This window comes from Canis lupus, unplaced genomic scaffold (genome assembly GCF_011100685.1).
Source record: "Canis lupus familiaris isolate Mischka breed German Shepherd unplaced genomic scaffold, alternate assembly UU_Cfam_GSD_1.0 chrUn_S1663H1857, whole genome shotgun sequence".
Classification (NCBI taxonomy): domain Eukaryota; kingdom Metazoa; phylum Chordata; class Mammalia; order Carnivora; family Canidae; genus Canis; species Canis lupus.
In genome coordinates, this window is record NW_023330509.1 from 52,100 (window position 1) to 78,890 (window position 26,791).

The 26,791-nt window shown below is 44.3% G+C and overlaps 1 pseudogene; it reads left to right on the forward strand.

Moving 5' to 3' along the window:
- Nucleotides 1-5,990: 5,990 nt before the first annotated feature.
- Nucleotides 5,991-24,755, forward strand: LOC119878494 (annotated as a pseudogene).
- Nucleotides 24,756-26,791: the final 2,036 nt, after the last annotated feature.

Here is a 26,791-nt window from a genome sequence, read left to right on the forward strand (position 1 = left end):
ATTAAGCAACATGCTCAACAAGTCATCAAAGAAATCGAAGGAGGAGAAAAATACCTAGAGACAAATGAAAACAGAAATACAATACAGCAAAATTGTAAGCTGCAGCAAAATGATTCTAAGAGGGAAGGTAATAGCAATACAGGCCTACCTCAAAAAGCAGGAAATACCTCCAATAAACAATAAAATTTTACACCTAAAGGAATTATAAAGAGAAGGAAACAATAATTCAGAGCAGAAATAAATGAAAAAGATGAAAATGATAATAGAAACGATCAATGAGGGGATCCCTGGGTGGCTCAGCGGTTTAGCGCCTGCCTTTGGCCCAGGGTGCGATCCTGGAGTCCCGGGGATCGAGTCCCGCGTTGGGCTCCCGGCATGGAGCCTGCTTCTCCCTCTCCCTCTGCCTGTGTCTCTGCCTCTCTCTCTCTATGTCTATCATAAATAAATAAAATCTTTGAAATAAAAAAAATCAATGAAATTAATAACTGATCATTTGAAAGAATAAAATGGGTAAACCTTTAGTTGGAATAACTGAGAAAAAAAGAGAAAAATATAAGTAATCAAAATCGGAAAATGAACGAGGGACATTAGTTTACGTTATGACTGTTTAGATACAATACCGAAGGCAATGATCCTCATGAGAAAAAATTGACAAGTTGGAATTTATACCAAAAAAAATCTCTACTCTGTGAAAGATGCTAAGAATGAAGAGACAGGCCACAGACTGGACAAGTCCTTATAAGACCTATACTAGGGCAGCCCCGGTGGCGCAGTGGTTTAGCGAAGCATGCAGCTGGGGCGTGATCCTGGAGACCCTGGATGGAGTCCCCCGCGGGCTCTCTGCATGGAGCCTGCTTCTCCCTCTGCCTGTGTCTCTGCCTCTCTCTCTCTCTCTCTGCATCTCTATGAATAAATAAATAAAATCTTAAAAAAAAAAAAACCCACATACTAATACGATCCAGCGGTCCTGCTCCTTGGTATTTACCGAACTGAATGTGACAACTTCTGTTCCACCCAAAAACTTGTACCCGGATCTCTTCACAGCTTTACCCGTATCTGCCAAGACTTTGGAAGCAACCAAGAAGTCTCCTCAGCAGGTGAATGGATAAGTAAACAGGTCCACCCAGGCAAAGGAATATTAGTCAGTTCTACAAAGAAATGAGCGATCAAGCCATAAATGACATGGAGGACCCTTAAAAGCATATTTCTGAGTGAAAAAAGCCAATCTGACAAGATCAAATGCTCTAGGATCCCAATTCTGATAATCTGGAAAACGCAGTAGTACTGTGGAGAGAGTAAAAAGATCAGTGGTTGCCAGTTTTTTAACTTTTGGTAAAGTATGAATAGCTACTTTTCCAGATGTGTTATTTCTACTTACTAATCCATACACTTTTCTGTCTTTGAAGGCTTTGGTAACAGGTTTCAGCTTTTTCTGTTTTGAAGATTACAGAGCCACTGACAGCATCTAGATATTTAGGGATACACTCTTTCATGATCTTGATTTTAAGTTAAAAAATATACAAGAAGTCTTGTGTAAAAGGAGGATTCCATGTAGAAAATCAAATCAAAGAGGAAAAGTTCTTGTTTGGTTTTAAAGATTTCTTTCAGTGAAGGTGTGACTCGGTGGATCAGTTTGGTTAAATGTCTGCCTTCGGCTCAGATCATGATCTCAGGATCCTGGGATCAGGCCCCCAGCTAGTCAGACTCCCTGCTCAGCTGAGAGGGTGGGGCATGGGCTGCTTCTCCCTTTCCTTCTGTGTGCATGTTCTCTCTCTCTCTCTCTCTTCCTCTCTCTCTCTCTCTCTCTCTCCTCCCTCCCTCCCTCTCAAATAAGTGAATAAATCTTAAAAGAACTTTTTTTAAGTCTTTTATGGGACCTATATTTTCTTGAATTAAATTTTGTAGTTCTAGAACAAATAGGCGATCTAAAAAGGTGTTTATCCGTGTTACTTAAGAACAGAGGCTTCCCTCTGTTGTAACCCACAAAAGTGAGAGGGACTGTGGTCATTAAGCACAAGCGCTGACTCCTCGAGTGTCCGCCTGAGAGAAACAGCACCTGGCCCAGGAGCCTCCCAACGCCTCCTGCCTCCAGGCACCAAAGCCTGGACATCAGAGCCTGCCTGTCCTCCCCAAAGGAAGCGCCCCTTGGAGATGAAGCCCCAGAAGAGGCTCGGCTTGGATGCACCCTCCACGAGGAGCCAGAGGGCAGCCTTCTGCAAGTGGGATTGGAACTCAAGCCATAAGTACGCTGGTGCGGGACCCGACAGGGATTTATACCACATGTTGGTCCTCAAAAGCGACAAAACCAGTGCTCTACCAAAATAAAATGTGTTGGAAACCTCTGAGTAAGGTGAACATACTGTTGGGCTCTTTTTTTTTTTTTTTTCTTTTTTTTGGTATACTGGTGATGACTAAATCTGAATTCTTTTGAATGTCCATCATGTCTTGAATGCTGCTGGCTTCTTCGGTGGCAGGTCTCCTGAGAGGCAGGGAGCTAAGCAGATGATGTCCCTGAGGGAATCATCTTCGTGAAGATTGGATTTTGTAAAATGCAGGTCTGTGTGATTCATGTGATCCCGAGGAGGAAGAACTGGTCTTTAAAGCAGGGTTTTCCCCAGAGTGCATTCCAGATCATCTGGGGGTTGCTTGTCACGGGCACGGTCTCGGGTTCTCGCCACAGACCCGCAGGATCCGAGTTCTGGTGGCCCAGGGAAGTCTGTCTTCCACCAGCATCCCAGGTGGCTCCGTGCACTGAAGTTGGGACCACAGATCTGAGGAGTGTCCCAGAGGGCCAGGAAGAGGCAAAGGAGGGAAGGAAAGTGCAGTTGCTCTGGCAGCACCACTCTGGGCCCAGCAAACACGCACCCACGCCCAAGAATTTGGAGAGTTCCTTGAAGAATCAAGTGATTGAATATTTGACCCTCTTAGCAAAATCTGTGTAGGAGATCTTCCAATTTGGTGAATACTTAATAAATAGACAATTATTTGGCTTCCTGATAGCATTTTTAAACTTCACATTGACCTTGGTATAGTGAGTTGTTCTCCTTAAATCCTATGATTTATCCAAAAATATAGCTTGTTGGGATCCCTGGGTGGCGCAGAGGTTTGGCGCCTGCCTTTGGCCCAGGGCGCGATCCTGGAGACCCGGGATCAAATCCCACATCGGGCTCCTGGTGCATGGAGCCTGCTTCTCCCTCTGCCTGTGTCTCTGCCTCTCTCTCTCTCTCTCTCTGTGTGTGTGACTATCATGAATAAATAAATTTAAAAAAAAACAAAAAACAAACAAAAAACCACAAAAATACAGCTTGTTAAAATGCACGGCATTTTAAACTACAGTCTGAAAGGGCACGGCCCTGGTGAGGTAGGTTATTCCTATGGGCAACAGGAATTACCTGTCAATATCAAGGCCTCAGCTTGTTATATTTGCGCAGGCTGTGTTGAAACTTGGAATTCTGCCTAGGAAGAGATGCTGAAATACTTACTGTGTAAGCAATATGTACTTTTTGGCCAAATATTTTTAAAATAACTTAGTACGTTGTAGTCTGCAATTCTGCATGCCTTATGATGAATAAATGGGAGTGCTTTAAGTTGTTCTGATCTGAGATGTTTGAGCCAGCAGTTTTGGTCTGAATTTAGCGTTGCCTTTCAAGGAGTTATAACCGAATTCTAAGTTTTACAGTTTTATTCTGTAAAGAGAGACCAGAATAGCTATACTGTACTACTACTGCGATGCTTTTCTTTATTTTTAGAAGTAATAAAGCAAGCATAGATAATGATGCTTCAGATACATAAGTATCTTGTGTGTGCATGTATGTGGGTACACAGAGAGAGGTCTAGATTTCCCCCAACCTACCTCCTTGAGCTTCTCATCCCCCAAGCTCGGAGCACCCTTTTCTCTAGACAAGGTATTGGTTGCATAGATAATATAATTTACTTTCAACAGTAATTTTGCACCTTTTCTCACTAGAGAGAATAGTGCATATGGGGGCACCTGGGTGGCTCAGTTGGTTAGGCGTCCACCTTCAGCTCAGGTCATGATTCTGGAGTTCTAGGATTGACACCTGTATCAGGCTGTGCACTAAGCATGTACTCTGTTGTCGCACTGCTTCTGCTCCTAACCCCTACTTCCTTTATCTCTCTCTCAAATTGATGAATAAAATCTTAAGAAGAAACCAAAATGATGACATATTTCTAAGGTGAGACATTCCTGAAGTAACTCTTTAAGACAAAGAAACAATGAGAAAAATGAAAGAAGAAAAAAGAAACAATGAGATGCTATGTCAATCATCTGCAGAGACTGGATGAAAAGATATTCTAGAAAGAATTTCTAGTTCTTACAGTCATTATGGAAAGCAGTATGGAAGTTCTCAAAAAATTTGAACTAGAACTACCATATGAGGGGCGCCTGGGTGGTTCCGTGGTTGAGCGTCTGCCTTTGGCTCAGGTGGTGATCCCGGGGCCTGGGATCAAGTCCCACATTGGCTCCCCGCAGGGAGCCTGTTTCCACCTCTGCCTAGGTCTCTGTCTCTTCCTCTCTCTCTCTCTCTCTCTCTCTCTGTGTCTCTCTTATTTAAAAAAAAATAAAAATAAAAAAAGAACTGCCATATGATCCAGTAATCCCACTTCTGGGTATCTATCCAAAGGAACTGAAATTAGATCTCCAAGAGATATCTGCACTCCCACCTCCACCTAGCACTATTCACAAGAGGCAAGATAAAGCAAACCTAAGTGGTGGTCAACAAGTGAAAAGGTAACGAAAACAAGGTACACACATACAATGGAATCTGATTCAGCATTAGTGAGGAAGGACATCCTACCATTTTGTGACAACATGGATGCAGCTTGAGGGCACTAGGTTAAGTGAGATAGGCCAGTCACAGAGAGACAGGTACCTCCTTCTCCCACTTACCCAAGGAATTTAAGAGTCAAACTCACAGAAGCAGAGACAATGGTGGTTACCAGGGGTTAAAGAGAGGGGGAGAATGGAGAGGTGACGGTTTAAGGCTACAAACTTTCAGTGAAGCTACATAAGTGGTTCGAGAAGTCTATAATACAGCATAGTGTCTACAGCTAGCAACTGTTTGCAATATATACTTAAAATTTGCTAAGACAGTGGATCTTATTCTGTGTTCTTCCCACATACAAACAAAATAGTGAGGTGAAGAGTATGGGAGAAAATTTTGAGAAGGGATGGTGGTTATGACCTCGATGGTTCGGTGGCAGTATCATGCATACTTACCCCAAAGAAACTGAATTGTTGGAACGGAACGGAAAGAAAAGGAGGGGAAGGGAAGAGAAGGGAAGGCCTGGCTTGGTTGGTGGATCCTGAACTACTGATGTTGGGGTGGTCAGTTCGAGCCTCATGTTGAGTAGAAATTAGTTCAAATAAATGAATTTAAAAAGAGAGAGAGAAAGATAAAACTTCAGAGTTTTAGAAAATTTAAAATACTAGACTGTGGATCCACACTAGCTTCAGAGTCATTCCTTCAGGGACTTTCTTTTTCTTGAATGAGAAGCCAGTATGTTTCGGCAACCTCAGACTGGATCCCCAAATTCCTCTTTGGATCAGCACCTTACTTGTATGGGTGAACGACCATGTGAATTGTCAGGCATCTGCACAGGGAGGGAGGGGCACAGTCACGTGGGATATTTAAACAGACTGAAAGTCCCGGTGGAGCATGGGTCATGTGTTGGCTCATTTCTCCCTGGACGACCTTCACCGGGTTAGAAGCCCCTTGTGAAAGGACTCTGCGATCTCGAGGAGCAGGGCGTGTGCGGGCATCCCTCCTCTCCGCCCGGGGGCGCCCAGTGCGTGGACCCAGGAGGGCCCCGGGGCATCTCCGCACCACGCAGAATCCGGGCGCTCCTACGCCTCCTCCAGACCTGACGCTACGCCTCGTCGCCCCGCCAGCCCGCCCGGAACGAGGCCCCGAGGGCCGAGGCGGAGGCCAGACGCCGAGACCCATGCTGAGCCGTCTCCTGTCGCGGCCATGAACCAGCGCCAGGCAGCCGCCCCGCCTGCGCGTCGTGCTGGGACACCTCGGCCAGACCTCCGCCAGGACCGGCGTATCCTTTGGGCTGCGGGAGAGCGGGCTGCAGGAGGGGTGGCCTCCAGGGTCCCCTGGGTCGGCGCCCGCGTCCCCGTGATGGTCCCGGTTCCGGGCGAAGGGGAGGGGGGACAGAGAGGCAGGCAGAAGGGGGAATAGGCAGAAGGGAGGGCGCGGGAAGTGAGGGAAGGGGATGCTGATGCGCGAAGAAGGCGTCCGCGAGTCCCGGGCCCGGGGCGCGAGCGGGGGGGAGAGGAGAAGGCGGGTGCGCGCAGCTCCCGGGCCTCTGGCCGCGGCCGCCCGGAGCCGGGAAAGGCGAAGCACGGGCCCGGCACCGCGCGCGGAGCTGCCCGGGGCGGGCGGGCGGGCGGGCGGGCGGGCGGCAGCGGGACCCTCGGGCCGGGCCGGCCCCCTCCGCGGGGGAGCCCGCTCTGGCCGCGGCCCCGGCGCTCCCCTCCTGCCCGGGACCTGCGTGCGCCGCCCGCCGCCCGCCGCCCGCCGCGCCCAGGGGCCCGCGCTCTCCGCGGCCTCGGCCTTCACGAGGGCAGCTCGCAGGCGCCGTGGGCGCCACTGCTGTGGCATCCAGGACACGTCGCTGCAGGACAGGGACACCAAGTTGCCGGATAGAACCGGGTCTCCTGATCCCTCTGGGGGCCACTTCGGGGAGCCTGGGAAACGCTGCGCGCGATTTTCCCTTAAGCCGCGGGACTAGTCTCTGTCCTGCTGTGGGCAGGGTCCTGAAACCTTTCCTACAAATGAGACTGGCTGTTGTAGGATTGCTCTGAGTTCCAAGCCGCGATGCAGCGGTAACGAAAGTCCAGCCGCCCTCCCACAAGGCTGATGAGGTGATCTCATCCGACGGGCCAGAAAGCAGAAACCCAGGCCAGGGGAGAGGCACACTCTTGACCGAAGCCATTTAACTAAAGCAGTGTGTTCCCGGGACGGGCACCGTCAACAGCAGCTGGAAACTTGCTAGAAAGGCAGATTCCAGGCTCATCTCTGACCCTGGACTCCAAACACCCTGGGAGTGGGGCCCAGCCATCTGTTTTCACTTGTTTCGGATACATGCCCCAACAGTGAGAAGCACCAACATACTGGGACTAGGGATAACTGGGTCCAGTCTGGTACTGCTGTTAACATTTGATATCATGGGCCCCTGGGTGGCTCAGTCCACGAGGCATCTGATTCCTGTTTCTAGCTCAGCTCTGGAGTGGAGCCTGTTGATTTAATGGACTCTTTATTTAATTTTTTAACGAGCCTTACTCCTTCTCCTATTTTGGTCTGGACTGCCACTAACTTCAATACTTCTTTTGAAGAGTACATTGCTCCTCACTGTTAGACATGAACCTTACAATGTTTATTTGTTCAGTAGTTTAGTGGAAGGAATAGTCACATAGAATAAACTAGGGAAATCTATGAAGGGAAACAGTGAGGCTCAAGTGTGGGCTCAGCCATTCTCTGCTGGGTGACCTTGGACCAGTTACTGAGCCCAGGGGTCCAGGCCACCTTCTCTGGGCAGCTGGAATGCTGATAAAGGTCTTGGGGCTTCCAGCCCCTCCTCAGGACTTTGTGAATTGAAATGATGGAAGCAAGGGCGCATACCTGTCATCAGCTCTGTGTGACTTCCCGGATGAGGGCTAATCCAGGGCCAACTGTGGGTTCCAGAAAATGCTGACTCTGAAATTTAATTTTATTTGCCTTAATTCATATTGTAGGTAGCTTACCCCACTTCGGGAGCTGTGTCTCCAAACAGCTTCCATCCTCCACAATTCCAGTAAGTAGATCTAATGGTCATTTAAAAACCATATGATATACATATACTACAGCTTTTTCTAGTGGTAATTAAGATATAAAATTACAGGGATGCCTGGGTAGCTCAGCAGTTGAGCATCTGCCTTCAACTCAGGGCGTGATCCCTGTCCAGGGATCAGGGTCCCACATCAGGCTCCCTGTGGAGGAGCCTGCTTCTCCCTCTATCTCTCTGCCTCTCTCTCTGTGTCTCAAATAAACAAAAAAACAAACAATAAATAAAATATTTTTTTAAAAAAAAGATATAAAATACAACATATCATGTTGTCCGGTGAATTTATTACACAGGGGTGGGGCGCTTGGGTGGCTCAGGTGTGTTAAGCATCTGACTCTTGATTTCTGCTCAGGTCATGGTCTCAGGATAATGGAATGGAGCCCCATGGAGGGCTCCTGTACCACAGCAGGGAGTCTGCTTGCCCCTTTCCGTCTCTGCTCACCCTGCCCTGCCTGTCCTCCCTCCCTCCATCCCTAAAGAGAATAAATAAAATTAAAATATAATTCATGGGGCAGCTTGGGTGGCTCTGTGGTTTAGAGCCTTCCTTCAGCCCAGGGCCTGATCCTGGAGACCTGGGATCGAGTCCTGCGTCGGGCTCCCTGCATGGAGCCTGCTTCTCCTCTGCCTGTCTGTCTGTCTGTCTGTCTCTCTCTCTCTCTCGCTCTCGTAAATAAATAAATAAATAAATAAATAAATAAATAAATAAATAAAATATTTAAAAAAATAATTCATTATAAAAATCCTCTGTTGCCTGGACTTGTTCTAATTAAACCTAGGGAAAATGTTGAAGACCTTGACTTAATTTTTATATGTATTTTACATTTAGAAAGGCAAAAAATTTTAGAAGTGTATAATCTGATTAATTCTTTTTAAAGATTATTTATTTTTTTATTCATCAGAGAGACAGAGAGACAGAGAGGCAGAGACACAGGCAGAGGGAGAAGCAGGCTCCATGCAGGGAGCCTGATCCGGGACTGAATCCCGGAACTCCAGGATCATGCCCTGGGTGGAAGCAGGTGCTAAGCACTGAGCCACCCAGGGATCCCCTACCCCCCGGTTATTTCACATCAGGCATGTTACACCTCATTGAAGTTAGCCCTTAGTGTGTGGTCTATACTGCTCTATTAGGTAGTATCTTTGGTTTATCTTAAATTATCTTTGTAGGAGAAGACATGATATCCATGGAATATTATCATAGAGCCACAATTCTGATGTAAATTAATGGATGGGATGCTCTGAGTTGTGCATAAACTGACTTGGATTTTTCAACTTTGATTTCTTCTGAGAATGTATGATTTTTTTTGAGAATGTATGATTTAATATAAAACATAAAATCTGTTATATTTAAAATAAAATTAAAATATAAAATCTACTGGATTTGATTCCCACCTAAAAAACCATACTTATTCCTTACAAAACAAATTACAAAATCAGAGAAATAAAAGGAATTTTAAAAAATCATTCATAATTCCATTACATAAGGCAATCACTTAAAAAACATGTTTTTAAAAAAATTTCTCTTCATTAATTTCAAGTAGTGTCTTGGTTTTGTGCAAATCTAAGTATATTTTACTATTATAAGCACTGTCCATGCTATTAGTCCTTCATTTTTTTTAAAGAATTTATTTATATTTTTTATTTTTTAATTTTTTTTATATTTTTTTTAATTATTTATTTTACGATAGTCACAGAGAGAGAGAGAGAGAGAGGCAGAGACACAGGCAGAGGGAGAAGCAGGCTCCATGCACCGGGAGCCCGACGTGTGATTCGATCCCAGGCTCCAGGATCGCGCCTGAGCCAAAGAACAGGCGCCAACCCGCTGCGCCACCCAGGGATCCCTTAAGATTTATTTCAATTAAGAGAGAGAAAGCATAAGGGGTAGTGAGTGAGAGAGGGACAGAGGGAGAGAATCTCAAGCAGATTCCCCACTGAGGCCATAGTAAGCCATGGGCTCAATCTCAGGACCCATGAGATCATGACCTGATGTGAAATTACCAGTTTGCACCTAACCGACTAAGCCACCCCAGGGCACATGCTCTTCACTTTTAAAGCCCGAGTCCTATCTATCCCATTGAGTGGACATAAGTAATTAATTATTCTTCTATTTTTTGGTGACAGTAGTTAATGTTTTGGATTTAGACCTTTTCTAAATACATGTTGAGTTTAGGGTTCCTGGCTTGCTCAGTCAGAAGAGCACATGACTCTTGATCATTGGGGGTTATGAGTTCGAACTCCATATGGGATATGGATATAGGGATTACTTTTAAAAAAAATGAACAAACTTAAAAGAAACCATTAGACATTAAATAAAAAGGTTCAGATATTTCTTAGAGTAAATAAAAAATAGAAATGCCGGATGGAAGAGTAGTAGAAAACATTTCTCAGGTTCTTGATACATAGTGTTGGGTTGTGATTTTTCAGTTGGACTTATTTGAAAGTTTTCTTTCCTTTAGGTATACTCAGGATAATGATGTCCTAAGCCTAGAACAGAGAAAATTTTATGAAGAAATGGGTTTCTTGTCATTAAAGTTTGGTGTCTGACCCGGACAATTCAACGCTTTAGGTACAGTAACCTTTCATTATTTTAAGAAATATGTTGTATGTTTGCAATGGGAACATGGGTAGTAAGAGTAGTGTGTGCATGTTCAGATATTTTTCAGGGACTGGTTACTTGGGAACTGGTTGGGAACATGAGCTCTGGAGCAAGAAGGGCTGGCTTTAATCTTAGCCTTCTACTTAATCTTGTGTGCCCTGGGGCAATTTACATTCCATGCCTCTCCTTTCTCATCTGTAAAATGGGGATAATAGTACTGAGCCCTAGTGTTGTTGTGAGGACTGAATAAGGTAAAAGACACACAGAGTGCTTCCAACCGGGCCTGGCCCATGGAATGGAGGAGAGAAGTATTTGCCATTGTTACTCAGATGCAACCAAATCACAAATTTTCCCCCACTGTTTTCTTAGGCTAAGGAAGATGTGAGTTCTCACAGCGAATTCTGGCCTCACAGTGAGGAGGCAGGGGCTTGTGAGCTGGCCATTTCCTCACCCTATGCTCAGAGCTGCTCAGTCTGGCCTGGAGGTCAACTTGGTGCAGAGACACCATCTCCTCAATCTTTGTGGATCTTTCCACAGAACTGGCCAGGCAGGTGCCTGGAGCCTGCAGTAATGACATCATCTGCCAATTTCATTTCCTAGGGACCAGTTTGAAAGGATCTGCAGAGGGGAGGTGAAACCAAAACAAATGATAATAATGAGAGATGTGTCCATTGCAAAATCAGAATATATTCCAAGTGAAAGGATGATTTCAAAGATCCAAGGCTTCCAAGAAGACAAGGAACTCTTCAGATACTGCACTCTCCCTGAGGTTGGAGAACCTTCCTGTGTTTTCTTTGTTTTTAGGTTAACAGCCCACCGACATGCCTGCCCCAGGAATTGCTGCTTTTCCTTTCTCTGAGCCCCTCTCTGGTGGTTGTAGAGCAGTGGTTCTCAGTTGGAGGAGCACATCTGGTGGCGCCTGGAGCCCTGTAGGGTTGTCACAAGGTTTGGTCTGTAGAGCCTGGGCATGCCGCTAATGGAGCCCAGGGAGCCTATAATGCACAGAACAGCCCCTCCCCCCCAATTAATGAATTATCCGGCCCCAAATGTCAATACTGGCCAGGTGGAGATACCCTGCTCTGGCGCTTGGTAATTAACCTGGTGGAGAAGGGCGGGAATTCTGCAGTGGAGAGGGGGGAGCCTCTCTCACACTGAATATGGGCATATCAACAGGAGTCACATTGCAGATCCCACTCACTATACATCCATTTATTGTTGCTTTTGTTCTGTGAATCTGGTAGTAGAGGTTTAAGTAGGTCTTTAGAGTTAAACTTGTCTAAAAAATTCTCATTCTTTAAGCATAAATCATGTTTATAAAGTTATCCACATAATATAGAACATGTAAAGTGAAGTCTCCCAACGTTCAGCCCCACTCACTGCCAAGCTTTTAGGTGTATTCAACTAGAATTCTTTCATGGCCATGAAAATGCATACGTAACCCCCCACGTTTTGTGTATCACGGGAACAAACTGGTTGTCACCGAGTCTTGTCCACTTATAATAGATCTCAGACATCTTTCCATATCACTTACATATTATCACTTATGTATCTATATCATACTTGCAAATTTCTGCATAAATATATGACAGTTTATGGATAATTTATTTAGAATGGTTTTAGATTGTTATTGTTTTTTAAAGATTTTATTTTTTCATGAGACACAGAGACAGGCAGAGACATAGGCAGATTGAGAATAAGCTACCTGTGGGAAGCCTGATGTAAGACTTGATTCCAGGACCCCAGGACCATGACCTGAGTCAAAGACAGACACTCAACACTGAGCCACTCATGTGTCCCTTGACACATGGCACACTTTTTTTTAAGGGGCACTTTGCATATAGAACATTTTGGAAATTATAACCCCAAATGCTAGTAGATAATTTGACTTAATGGGAACCTGGCTGCTTTAGTTGGTAGAGCATGGGGGATCTTTAGTTTTTAAGAGGTATGCACTTTTTTTTTTAAGATTTATGCATTTATTTTTGGCATGAGAAGGGGACAAGGCACAGGTTGAGGTAGAGGGAGAATCCTCAGGCAGACTCCCTGCTGAGTGCAGAGGACGACACAGTGCTGGATCCTTAGACCAAGATCATAACCTGAGCCCCAACCCAGAGGTGGACATTTAACCAAGTGAGATACTCAGGATATTCATGAGATATTCATGAGAGACGCAGAGAGAGAGGCAGAGACAGAGGCAGAGGCAGGCTCTTCACATGGAGCCTGCGCAGGACTTGATCTCTGGACTGGGATCATGCCCTGAGCCAAAGGCAGATGCTCAATCGCTGAGCCACCCCGGTGTCCCAGTTGCAATGTGGAGATTATTTAAAATTTAGAAAAAAAAATACTTAAATAAATAATTAAAAAAAGGAAGAAAATTGTCCTCATGAGAAAAGACTGTACAGGCAGGCCACCTATCATGTCCAGCCCCTTGGGTTGGGGACAAAGGGGGACATGGCCCCTGAATCATCTATTCTTCCCAACCTCAAGTCTTGCAATAGAAATGGAACTTGTGAGCATCGATCAAGGAGGAAAAGCTTGAAGTTAGAGGTAACTTGTGTTAGATGAATCACGATGAGGCCTCCAGGGTTCCCACCTTTTGTGTAACACGGGAACAAACTGGTTGTCACTGTGTTTTGTCCACTTATAATAGACCTCAGACATCTTCCCATATGACTTACATATTATCACGTGTATCTATATCTATATCATACTTGCAAACTTCTGCATAGCATCCCATTGTGTCAATGTACCAGTTTATGAACCATTTATTTCAAATGCTTTTAGTTTTATTTTTATTATTTTTTAAAGATTTTATTTATTTATTCATGAGAGACACAGAGAGAGAGGCAGAGACATAGGCAGAGGGAGAAGCAGACTCCTCACACAGAGCCCGATGCCGGACTTGTTACCTGGACTGTGATCACACCCTGAGCCAAAGGCAGAGGCTCAACCCTGAGCCACCCAAGAGTCCCGGTTGTGTGTGGATATTACTTAAAATTTAAAAAGATCTTTAAACAAATGTTAAAAAAAAAGAAAGAATATTTTCCTCATGAGAGAAGACTGTACAGGCAGGCCACCTATCATGTCCAGCCCCTTGGGTTGGGGACAAAGGGGGACAAGGTCCCTGAATCATCTATTCTTCCCAACCTCAAGTCTTGCAATGGAAATGGAACTTGTGAGCATCAATCAAGGAGGAAAAGCTTGAAGTTAGAGGCAACTTGTGTTGCCTGAGGCCCTGGGTACCCGGAGGCCTCCAGGGTTCCCACTGTTCTCAAGTGTGCACCATGCACCTACTGATTCATGCAATGACTTTTAGGAGGTGGGTACGATATAGTAGTTGGGTATTTATTTCAATATGTATTGGAAAAAGTAGCTGGTGCATCAAACCTATGACTTCAGGAATATTATTAATCAGGATAAGACATGAGTTAATTTAGGAAAATTATTGACTAATATTGGGCAGTTAGCAACATATGCTAGAAATGGTAAAATGTCTCTTGAGTCACTGAAGTTTAGAAAATACTGGTAGGAGATGCTGGGCAGGCATGGCCCGATGGAGCATGTGAGTCTTGATCTCAGAGTCGTGGGCTCAAGCGATAGAGATTACTTAAAACCAGGAAACAGGAAAGGAAAGTATATGAAGAAATATATTTGAGGAATATATTCTTCAAAGAAAATATCACAAGAAAATATAAAAGATGACACCCTTTATAAAAAAAAAACAATATGAGCCCCGACTCCTAGGATTTGGGACCATTTCGAGTGTTTCATGCTCAAATTGCCAATATGGCTTATACGGGAGATCAAGTAGTGAGAAAGCAGTAGAAGAGGCTTCATTTTTTGAAGTCAGACAGAACTGGAGATGGAATACCGTCCTTTTCGTTGAAATTGCTCTGCCACCTTGGGCACTTTATTATCTGCAGGATAATGATCATTTAAAGGATCTTTAATTCCTGGGGGCATTACTTTTCAGGGATTGTTGTGAGACTTAAGTGGCTGACACATAAAGCGCCTGGCAGGTGGTAGGCATGCAAAGCTGAGTGCTTTCCTCCCTAGTGGGTTAGATGTAGGAGGGAGCACACCCGCTGCCAGACCTTTGGCCAAATTCAGCCTCCCCACCCCGCCTCTGCTTCCTCATACTCTGTAACTGCACCTTGCTGTCAAGCACCAGTGCCCATGTCATTATTTAACATCCTTCCAACAGAATATAGATGCCATGGGAGGAGGGACCTGTTCATCTCACTCCCTGCTGCGTGTCCTTTTCTATCACTGTCTGGTTTGTAGCCCTCAGTGAAGAGCTGTGGAAAGGGAGGTGGCCTGACTGTGAAGTGTCCCCCTGTTGCTGTTCTCTTGTCCCCTGGGCTCTGCATGGCAGCTGCACGTTATTGGGGCCTCTCATGGTCCTTTCATTTATTATTCTCTTTAATGATTCTACTTATTTGAGAGAGAAAGTGAGTGAGATCAAGAGAGATCATGAGTGGCAGGGAGGGGCAGAGGGAGAGGGAGAAGCTGACACCTCTCTGAGCAGGGAGCTGGACATGGGGATCATGACCTGAACTGAAGGCAGATGCTTAACTGACTGAGCTGCAATGGTGTCCCCCTACCACCTTTTTAAAAAGTGACTTCTACACTCTAGGAGTAGCTTGCAGTCACGACCCCGAGATCAACAGGTTCATGTTCTAGTGATTGAGCCAGCCAGGTGCCCCTCGTGGTCCCTTCTTATGAAGAGTCTCCGTGAGGGGAAGAGGAAGGTGCCTTCTCCCTGGGCATCTATGGACAGTGTCAGGTGAAAGGAGGGTATTCCTGCCCTTCCCAGTCGAAAGCTGAGAGAAACTCTTCGCATTCTCATAGAAAATGGGGTTTGGTTTCCAACTGGCTTAAAAAGCCTGTTTAAGGGCAGCCCCGGTGGCCCAGCAGTTTAGCGCTGCCTTTGGCCCAGGGTGTGATCCTGGAGACCTGGGATCGAGTCCCAAGTCGGGCTCTTGGCATGGAACCTGCTTCTCCCTCGACCTGTGTCTCTGCCTCGCTTTCTCTATATCTCTCATGAATAAATAAATAAAATCTTTAAAAAAAAAAAAAACCTGTTTAATTCAGAGTGTTACAGATTTCCAGTGCTGAGTTTTTCATTCTTTGTTTGCAACGTTGGGAAATACCAACTTTTTTTTTTTTCCTTTAAATAATTGTTTGATAGAGAGGGAGAGGCAGAAGGAGAAAACCTGAAGTAGACCCATTACTGTGCAAGGACCCCAAGGCAGACCTGTATCCTATGACCCTGAGAACATGACCTGAGCTGAAATCAGGAGTTGGATGCTTAAGCAACAGACTCACCCAGGCACTTCTACCAAGTGTTTTGTATAACTATGTGCATTTTGACTCTTGTACAAATAAGTGTACATTGTACTACGTGGTTGTTTATTTGATTTCTCATGCAACTCTTTACTCTTAGATTCTGAAATATGTGGAGTGCTTCACTGGACCCAATATTATGGCCATGCATGCAATGCTTATAAACAAACCTCCAGATTCTGGTAAAGTGGTTTTATTTGTTAAGTAGAAGCCAAAAAAAAAAAAAAAAAATAGAGAAAGGTAAAGTAAGAAAAAGTTTCAAGGATTCAAAGGATCGCTTTGTGTATAACTGCTGAATATTAAAAAACAAATGTGGGGACGCCTGGGTGGCCCAGTGGTTGAGGGTCTGCCTTTGGCTCAGGTGGTGATCCTTGGGTCCTGGGATCTAGTCGTACATCAGGCTCCTCGCAGGGAGCCTGCTTCTCTCTCTGCCTGTGTCTGTGACTCTCATGAATAAATAATAAGATCTTTAAAAACATAAAATAAGGGCAGCCCAGGTGGTTCAGCGGTTGGCGCCACCTTCACCCCAGGGTGTGATCCTGGAGACCAGTGATCCAGTCCCATGTCAGGCTCCCTGCATAGAGCCTGCTTCTCCCTCTGCCTGTGTCTCTGCCTCTCTCTCACTCTCTGTGTCTCTCATGAATAAATAAATAAAATCTTTAAAAAAAATGTGTATATACTTTTAAGTCTTAAAACAGTATGTAAAAAAAAACCAGTATGTATCATAAGAATCGTGGAGTAGGGATTTCAGATGTCAACTATATGGTTATTTTTTCTTACTTTTAAAGATTTTATTAATTTTTTTGAGAGAGAGGGAGAGACACCATAGAGGAAGAGAGAGAAGCAGATTCCCTGCTAAGCAGAACCCTTTGCAGCTTGATCCCAGGGCCCTGAGATCCTGAGCTGAGAAAAGGCAAATGCTTAACCCACTGAGCCACCCAAGAGCCCTTAGAGGCCTTTTATTAACTTAGTTAGCTGATATTTTTTGCATCAGCCACTTAGAAGGCTAACAGGGAACCTCAAATTTGGTTGCTCTCTTCAATTACTCAAACTTTTTTTTTACTTTTTGAATTCTAGCTTCTATGCCCAAACCACAATTACAAAGGAATAAAACACAATAGAATTCATGACATGTGTATGAATTGCTAGTGAATGTTGTGTGTCAGTAAGTCCTCGGCTCCCAGAAACCCAGAAAAAAAATAGAGGATCTGGAGTTGTCCTGTGGATTTGATATTCAAATTTGATGCTTATCTCTCTGGACTGATTCTCAATAATGTTGTTTCACTTCTTTGGGTTTTGTGGGAATAGTCATTGCTGTGGTTTTGCAGGCAAAAGAGATGAAATCTGAGATGCAAGTGTGTATTAACAGCAGGTTCTGTTTCAGGCAAGAAGACATCCCGCCATCCCTTGCACCAGGATCTGCACTACTTCCCCTTCAGGCCCAGCAATAAAATTGTCTGTGCTTGGACAGCCATGGAGCACATCGACAGGAACAATGGCTGTCTGTGTGTGTTCCCAGGCACACACAAAGGCTATCTGAAGCCACACAATTATCCCCAATGGGAGGTATGTCTGCGTAGAGGAGGCATCATTTTTTTGTTGTTGTTTTTTGTTTTTTGTTTTTTTTTAGGTTAGCTTTTTTTTGTATTTTTTTATAGGGTTCGATTTTTCAACCTATAGTATAATACCCAGTGCTCATCCTGTCAAGTGCCCCCCTCGATGCCTGTCACCCAGTCACCCCATCGCCCTGCCTGCCTCCCCTTCCACTACCCATTGTTCCTTTCCCAGAGTTAGGGGTCTCATGTTCTAGCTCAGAGGAAGAATCTGTTTTTTGTTTGTTTTTGTCGTTGTTTTCTTTTAAGATTTTATTTATTTATTTGAGAGAGAGAGAAAGAGCACAAGCAATGGGAGAGGAGGGGAGGAGAGAGACAAAGGGGAAGGGAGAGGGACAAGCAGACTCTGCTGAGCACGAGTCAGATATGTGGCTTGAACTTCGCACCCTGAGATCATGACCTGGGTTGGCATCAAGACTTGGACGCCCAACTGACTGAGCCACCCAGGCACCCCTAGAGGAGAAATCTTAACCAGAATATTGTTTGTTTTGATTTCACATCACTCTCCCTAAAGAGCTTTAACAATCAGATGGCATTTCCTTCCTTACAAAACATCATTATAGGATTTACAATTAGGGTCAGGGAAGATTCAAGGATGTCAGGTAAAATAACCATTTTTCCATCAAGAAGTGTTGGAAAGCTGACCAGTGTGGGGCACTTTGGTAGGTACTATATAGGATATGAAATTATCAAGCCCAATTGCACAGGTAAGATGTCAACACTTGCAACACCACATGCATGTGTAAAGTGCCAACTACAACTTACCCACTGATTGATGGCTCTTGGCATAAAGAAGAGAGAGGAATCATCTCTTTACTGCTAGAGAGACCAATGAAGGCTCTGGGGAAGCATGAGTAGTATTCCATTGCATGACTGTTACATGGTGTATGGAATTGAGCTAGTTGAGGATGGAAAAGTATAGAAGGCTTTTGAGCCCATGAATGGTGAGATCAAATTGATCCTTCAATAATGATAATCTAGAGGCTTAGAGCAGGATATACTGGAGGTAGGGCTCCAGAGGCAGAGAAACCAGAGAGGAGATGATAAGTGTTTTAGGTATCAGACAATATGGTCTTGAAATCCCATAATGATGGTCAGAAAGAGAAGAGCACGGGTTGTTAACGCAGGAAGAATGAATGTGGTCTGTAGGAAGTAAAGAATATGGCTTTCAGGACTTCTGTCTCAATTAGATTCTTGCACTGAGGATTAGTGCCAAGGAAAATACTGGGGTCTGGATTCTGATATAACTGAAACTGTGAGATTCACAAATTCAGTTGAGTTTTGGGGAAAGTTTGGTGCAGGCAACAGAAGTGGGCTGTGGCTGACTTAAGCCAAACGAAGTGTTTTGGAGGGTGGCAGGCACCTGCTGAGTCCATGGAAAGGCTGGCTAGCTCTGATGAGCAGGAGAGTGGGGGTTATGTTCAGTGGGAACACTCGGGGTGGGGCACCTGGTGGGGTCAACTGAACTGTGATCATGACCAGTGCCTTCCATCTTCTGCTCAGATTCAAAGTGACCACAGTGGGCGGTTAGATTGACTTAGCTTAGGTCACGTATCAACCCTGGCCAGGAGAGAAGTGCACTGGATGAAAACCACAACTGAGTCCAGCAGGAAAGCAGTCCTTTCCCCAGAAGAATGTGGCACAGTCTCAGGAAGGGAAATGTGATGCCGTCCTTCCAACATAACTATTACTTAATGAAATAACTGACTTGGGAAATAGTTATAAAAAACAGAATGTTTTAATTTACTGTTTTTCTTTCCTTACTCTGCATGTGACATCAGTGCTTTCTGAGCTGAGAAAAATTGAGATTTTCTCTCTGCTGGTTTGGGAGAACAATTAGCTTCTTAGAGGTACTCCTGAGTTATAGAAGAATGGTTCAGGCAAAGTTCTAGGTGAGGAGAATATCATCCTGGGAAAGAATGATTATACATTCAGGCTTGAAAGGTGATCTCCCATGTTAACTGCAACATGCAACGTTGATCTAGATCCTCAATATAATACAGTTATGAAGGGTGAGAAGAAATTTCAGCATCTTCCTTTGCCTCCCTAAATCCATGATTTTAATATCACAATGTGACTTTCACAGCCACACATCTGAGAAGCTTTTGTATATTTGCAGTACCTGTTAAGAATCTATTTATCTTTCTCTTGGAAGAACTTAGGAAATCTACTTTTTAGTCATTGGGTTCCTCAAATACAGAGTTGGGTTCTCTTATGTGTTCTAGGGGGGCGTGAACTTAATGTTCTATGGGATCCAGGACTATGATGAAAACAGCCCCCGCGTGCACCTCGTGATGGAGAAAGGAGACACCGTTTTCTTTCATCCTTTGCTCATCCACGGATCTGGCTGGAACAGAACTCAAGGATACCGCAAGGTATGCATTACATCACCGTGCTTTCCAAAGACGAATAGGTTAGAAGCAAAAATGTCAAGATATGTGAAACTTTATGAGATTTGTGATGTTTAACTAAACTGCTCTTGCTCTGGTTTATTTACCAGGAAATATATTTGATACCACATTCTTTTTTGCTAAGTTATCAGTAGGAGGCCATGTGACCTCCGGTTCCCAATCCTACTGATCGTGAATTAGGAACATTCATAGAGTTGCTTGGTAGCCCACAGCCTGTGCTTTTGGAGACAGAAAGAATGGATGATGTACTAAAATCTTAAAATGGGAAATGGATATAGGAACCGTTTATGACGGCAGTTTATAATAGCTTTGTTATTGAATTGGCTGCCCAGAAATAAGATTTAGCAGCGAGCCATGTTTTTTGCCCCTTAGCTATGAATATATTAAAAACCTATTGATTTCATTGCTTGCATTAAAATTTGACAAAATTTCCCATATTCCCAGATTTCTCTCTTCTCAAAAATTCAGCAGCTCTGACAGTACTGTGGACTGACATTATTCCACATTACATGGCTCTTATTACGATATATAGGGGGGTTTTGGGGTTGAGTGAAGCGTGCCAGTTTGTCACACCAACACCCATTGTCTCCCTAGGTGCAGGGTTAGCTACCATGTTTCATCTTCCATTCATTCATATTTCCACCAGGTCAACAGGGCCAGGATGAGGGTGAGGCAAGAAAGCCCTCTCCTCCAGGGAAAATTTAGCAGCGGTCGGGGGATGGTGCCAAACACCTCAACAATCAAGTTAAATGATAGTTTAAGGCAGTATTTAGAAAATCAAAATCAATGCAAAAAATACCTTGATGAACACAATGCCAAAATTTTAAATAAAGACTAGATCAGACTCCCCACCAACATGATCCTCAGAACTGTACAAGCAGGGGTACAGCCACAATGACATAAATAATATGAATGTTCATGAAATTCATGAATTTGGCCATTTATCATGTGTCCTTGGTGTCAAAATTCAACTTGATATAAAAAATGGAATTTTATGTATATCCATCTGTATCAAAACAGCAAGCTAAGACAAATAGTCTTAAAGTCTGTATGAGTTAGAGAATTATATTACTTCCTATATGATCAGGGTTATAAACTAAGTAGGATAACAACATACTGAAAGATCTCATGTCAAAACCTGAAAATATAGTATAAAGTGATTACTGTATGAAACTAAAAGGTAAATGATAAGAAACCAAGTAATGTGATTGATAATATCCTAACTTTGTAATTTTTCAATAGTTTTTGAACTACTTTATTTGGGAAAAGATGAACCCCTACAAAAAGACTTAAAAATGCATATATGGTAATGTACTTATCCCCTTGGATGTCACTTTTTCTTGGTGTGGTTTGGGGGCTTCCATGGGAAATGGGGGTCCCTGTGTGGCTCAGCGGTTGAGCGTCTGCCTTGGCTCAGGGGGATGATCCCAGTCCGGGGATCCAGTCCTACATCGGGCTGCTTGCATGGAGCCTGCTTCTCCATTGCCTGTGTCTCTGCTCCCCTCTGTGTCTCTCGTGAACAAATTTAAAATATATATATATAATAAAAATTAAAAAAAAAAAAGGAAATGGAATTTGTGACTCCACTGTCTACAAATCTCATGTTGTAAGCAAAGCAGACAGCCCTTCTGAGAGGTGAGGTCATCTCAAGAGAAGAGAACTAACATGCGACTAGGAAAGTGAGTTTTAAGTTTATCTGCTGATAACCTTTTCAAGAATGGGAACAACCGGGCAGCCCCGGTGGCCCAGCGGTTTAGCGTGCAGCCTGGCGTGCAGCCTGGGGTGTGGTCCTGGAGACCCAGGATCGAGTCCCATATTGGGCTTCCTGCAGGGAGCCTGCTTCTCCCTCTGCCTGTGTCTCTGCCTCTCTCTTCGCTCTCTCTGGATGAATAAATAAGTAAATCTTAAAAAAAAAAAAAAAAAAAAAAGAATGGGGAGAACCAAGTAACCTCCTTTCCCTTAAGAAGGAAACAAGATGTGTACCTTATGTGAATGATCTTGGACTTCAAATGTCCTTTTGATTTGAAAGGGGTGGGTGTGTATATTATTTTCCTTTGCAAGGTATTTTTAATGTTGATTTCCCTGATCTTTAGACATTAAAATAACAAAGCACCACAAACTCAGCTGAGTAACTAACTTCTGTGACTAAGAAGAGGATGAAGAACCCTGGAACCCATTCCTGTGTAGGACTCGAGGACATGCACTCGCTAGATAAATCACATGTTTAAAGTCCTCTTACTCTTGTCATTATGTTCTCTGCCCATTTTGAAAACAGGTATCCCAGGGAGCTTAAAACCTCTTGGAATTTCTCAGTCAGCCTTTAGCTGTACCTAGGGGGAGAAAAGACTCCAACCCCAAAGAGACTAATCCAAGACACGATGGAACATTCTAGAAATCAAATGCTAGTGAAATAGCTGATGTTCTAAAAGAAGTCTTTCTGTTTGGTTGTTGCTGTTAACAGATTTTTTTCTCCCCCAATATTAATCATTTCACCCTGCACAGGCAATTTCCTGCCATTTCGCCAGTGCTGACTGCCACTACATCGATGTGAAAGGCACCAGTCAAGAAATCGTTGAGAGGGAAGTTATGGAGTTAGTACACAGATTATACGGAATTCCGAAAGATACCAGCTTGCAGGTACGTTTGTATGAGATGAAAGATTTATAAGAGTATTTTCTTCAATGCATGACAATACTCATATCTATTTTTTTAAAGATATTCTTTATTTATTTGAGAAAGAAAGAGAGAGGGAGAGAGAGCATGAGCAGTGGGGAGAGAAAGAGGGAGAGGAAGAAGTAGACTTCCTGCTGAGCAGGGAGCCTGATGTTGGGATCAATCCAGGATCCTGAGATCATGAACTAAGTGGAACATAGAGGCTTAACCAAATGGGCCACCAGGCAACTCTGTTATCCCTGATTTAATTTGGAAGCATAATGTGCATTGTTTAGAGCACCGTGCAGAAGCCTTGCTGAGATCCACTGAGAATTTCAGCTAATACTTGCTTCCCCCACGTGGGGCACCTGAGCATCCCAGACTTCTTTATGTCTTTTGGCCGCCCTGTGCTGTGTAGGCTATCCTGTTCCAGGACCGGCAGGTAGGAAAGGAAACAGCAGATCTGGAGGAGAGCAAGTGAGCAACAAAAGCCACCTTCTGAATGCACATAAGGAAAGTTAAAGGTTTGGGGTGTTACCCATAGGTCTCCCTTAATTTCTCTACAACAGAGTATTTACATATATGCAGATCCAATAACTGTCCCAGAAGCAATTCTCAAGCAGGTTTCTGTGTGGGTCAGTTAGCATCTGGGGTTCCACGGAGCTGATGGCAGAAACCACTGATGCTTATCAAGAGGGGACATGAGACATTATTTCATATGCTTTGCTACTTAATACACAACACTTGTAAAGTAGTTGCGTGTAGCTAGTGGGCATTCAGTGCTGCCGATGATCCCCAGACAAATTACAGTCAAGCCAAAGAAATAAACATATTTGCCTGGTAGACAAAGACATTTTAGCCTCCGAACCAAGAGGCTGATCCTATGTTTCAATTTGCAGGAATCACCAATATATGTTTTCCTAGGGGGTGACAGGACCTCCACGTAGACTGAATGTAATGATAACTCGGCCCCTCTAGTACTGTGAAGAGTACCGCACACCAGCACTACGCTACTGGGCCACTGGGAATCACCTTCTGAAAGTCATTCCTAGCTGAAGAATCTTACTTCCCCCTTGGCCCCTTCTCCCTTTAGAACCTATGAATCTACCCCATATCAGAAAAGACTCTCATTTCTCATTTGCCGATGGTGGGAAGTCTTGTCCTTCTCTCTTTGCCCAGTTTTTAAAACGCTTTTATGAAGGCATCCTATTTTGTGAAGTGGGGCTTCCGGGCAACACACTGATTCTTGCAGCAGAAAACAAAAGCATATATTGTGTTGGCAGTTTGTCAGGGTTGTAAATGAATGAACTGCCGCCAGTATTTATTTCAATTATTTGAGAGAGAGAGAGAGAGAGAGAGAGGAGAGAGAGAGAGAACGTGAGCAGGAGGTGGGGGTATGGGCAGAAGGAGAGGGAGGGAATCTCCAGCAGATTCCCCACTGAGCCAGGACCCCAACACAGAGTCCATCCCAGAACCCTGAGATGAGTTGGACTCTGACTGAGCAACCCAGGTGCCCCAGGAAAGTTTGTTGACTCAAAAGTCTCAGTTGTTTGATGAAGAACAAAGCAATAATACCAAATCACCCCAATACCAAATCATGACCTGATTTTCACTGAGGAGCAGATCACTCTAGATGAGGCAGCGAGTGGCTAAAGGAAAGCCAGACAAGGAGTACAGGTCTTCTTGACCAAACAGCATGCTAAGCCTGTTGAGGACACCTGTAGTCAACAGGAGCACCAATTGGCACAGGCTGACTGGCCTGACTGGCGTCTGGCTCTCTCAGTTTGTTCAACACGATTTCAGATGTTGACAAGTAAATTATTGGGAGTCTTAAAAAATGGTTTATTTACTGATAGGACCACTGTGAGAGTTTTTCCACTTAACTATTCGTAGATGCTAGAAATCTACTTTTTTCTTATGCTGAACACATTCCCAGTGTTCCGTGGACTCCTTGTGGTTGGCTTTATTTCCAGGATGTCTTTAGACTGGGAGGACAGCTGGTGAAAGGAAGAAGGACCAACCTTTGAAGTGGCCGTCTGCTGGAGCTCTTTGAGAGGAAACCAAAAGGAATCAAGATGCCTATGGAACCTGTTTTATTAATGAGCTGTCCTAATCTTTCTTGTCACTTGTTATGAAGATCACAACGCACTTACAGGGAACTTTATGGGATCTGGTTAGCTCTGGGTGAGGGGCTGTTGTTTTAATGGATGAACAGGTGTAACAGTGGCATATTACTATTGTCAGGAATACTACTTTGCACCTAATAAAGGTCACTGATGTCTAATTTAAGTGTGTTCAGTTACTTTCATCCAGTTAGCTCTTTGCCCAAGCAAGAAGGAAAGCTTTGAAACTCAGGGTCTGCTGACTTTTTCGCATCCCTCTTCTGGAAATCCCACCACCCACTGATTTCATGGCATGAGAGACTTCTCAGATCTAGAACACTGTCCTCTACACACACGTTTAATGAAGGGCATTGTGGAGTGAGGACAAGGGTGGATGTTCATGCTCTGACACATGTCCTTGTGTCCTTGAGTCCTTGCATGACTCTTCCAACCCAGCCAGCTTGCTTAAAGAAAAGCCAGAATTTTTCCAAATCTTTCTCTGTTGCTGAAGAAGGAAGACAAAGGTGACTTCCTCTGCTAGTTAGGCAGCTGGAAACTCTCAGCATTTATGAATGAAACCTAAACTCTCTCAAGGTACAGGGAAATTGTTAGTTTCGATTTCTAATGGGCAGGAACTGGGGAAATTTGTTTTTTTTTTTTTCATTTAAAGATTATTTATTTATGTTAGAGAGAGCACAAGGAGCAGCAGGTTGGAGGGGCAGAGGGAGTGGGAGAAGCAGACTGCCCGCTGGGCAGGGAACCCGATGGGGGCTCAACCCCAGGACCTGAGCCTAAGGCAGAGATGTTTAACCCACTGAGCCACCCAGGTGCCCCATGGGGACTTTCTTGTAATACAGAGCTGTGTTTCTACACCAGCTGAGGGTAGCAAAGACACATACTACTGATTATTAAGCATACCAGTTAGAATTTAGATCAGGAATAACAAGGAGTCCTTTTCTTTCAATCTGCTAAGCAGAAGTTGTTCTAAATGGACGTTCACCTTTTTTGTTGGTTTCTTTGAGGACGCTTTCTTTCCTTCTCTTTCTTTCCTTGTGAGAGAGCTCAGAGGGAGAGGGAGAAGCAGACTCTTTGCCTAATGAGGGCTCGATCCCCAGGAACCTAGATCATGAGATGAGCCAAAGGTAGATGCTTAACCTACTGAGCACCCAGGTGCAGGAGGACACACAGTTTAAGTTCACATCTGGCTGGAAACTGGAGAAGGTAAGACTATCCCTGACAGGGTTTAAGGAAATTGGATTATGGAAGAATTGTACATAAAATGTACATAAGGAATACGGTGTAATCAGCATGTATGGAGCACTGTTCTAGCAAAAACATTTTTAACTCTTCAAATTTCAAATACATTTGAAAAAATAAACTTCAATAGGAAAGCAGACAGCACAGTTTATGTCCCTTAGGCATTTCTGGTTGCCAACTAGTCTCTCAGGAAACAATTCATTTCCCATTTGTTCTGTGTCCCTGGTGTCCATGAATTCATTTCCCAAACATCCAAGCATCCATTCCTATTCAGCGCAATAGGACTAGATGTCAAAGAAAGACAACAAGTGGAGGAGTTAGGACAGCTCCTTTTGTCTGTGTGGACCCACCTGGGAGAGGTGGGCAGGAGGATCAGCTGTAGAATGGAGAGCTGGGACGGGATTACCACCGGATCTTGGCAGAATGAGGAGCAGCCTGGTTTCCCAGTGGCTGTAAAGGGGAGGGATTTATCCTGGGCTAACCTTTTATTTCCCCAGAGGCTCACTTCCAAGGGCTATAGGAGGTACTCCAAGTGCAGACCAAAACAAATAGAAAGGGTCCCTTTCGTTGATGATTGGCACTGACAGCCTCAGAAAAACAGACCTTGGCTCCTGGTATCTGCTTGGAGTTCCTCCTTTGTGAGCCACAGACTGAAGCAGTTTGAAAAGCTTCTGATTGAATCAACAAAGGGTGGTAACCTTTCCCAAAGCCAATCCTAGTAATATGGCTGCATGGTTCAAACCAAATCCACCTGTGCAAGACCTTTTCCTACTAACCCCGGGCAGGCCGGCAACTCAGCTCCCGTACCCATCCTGTATGTACAGCATAGCCCATCACTTGGCCCTTGACTTTTCCGGAAGGGATGATGTTCTTTTTTTTTTCATGTTAAGACCCTGCCTTCCCAAATAGAGAGGGTAGGCTCTTTGACAGCCCTGTCTATTCCTTTGCCCCTCCTGTCCCCCGTGA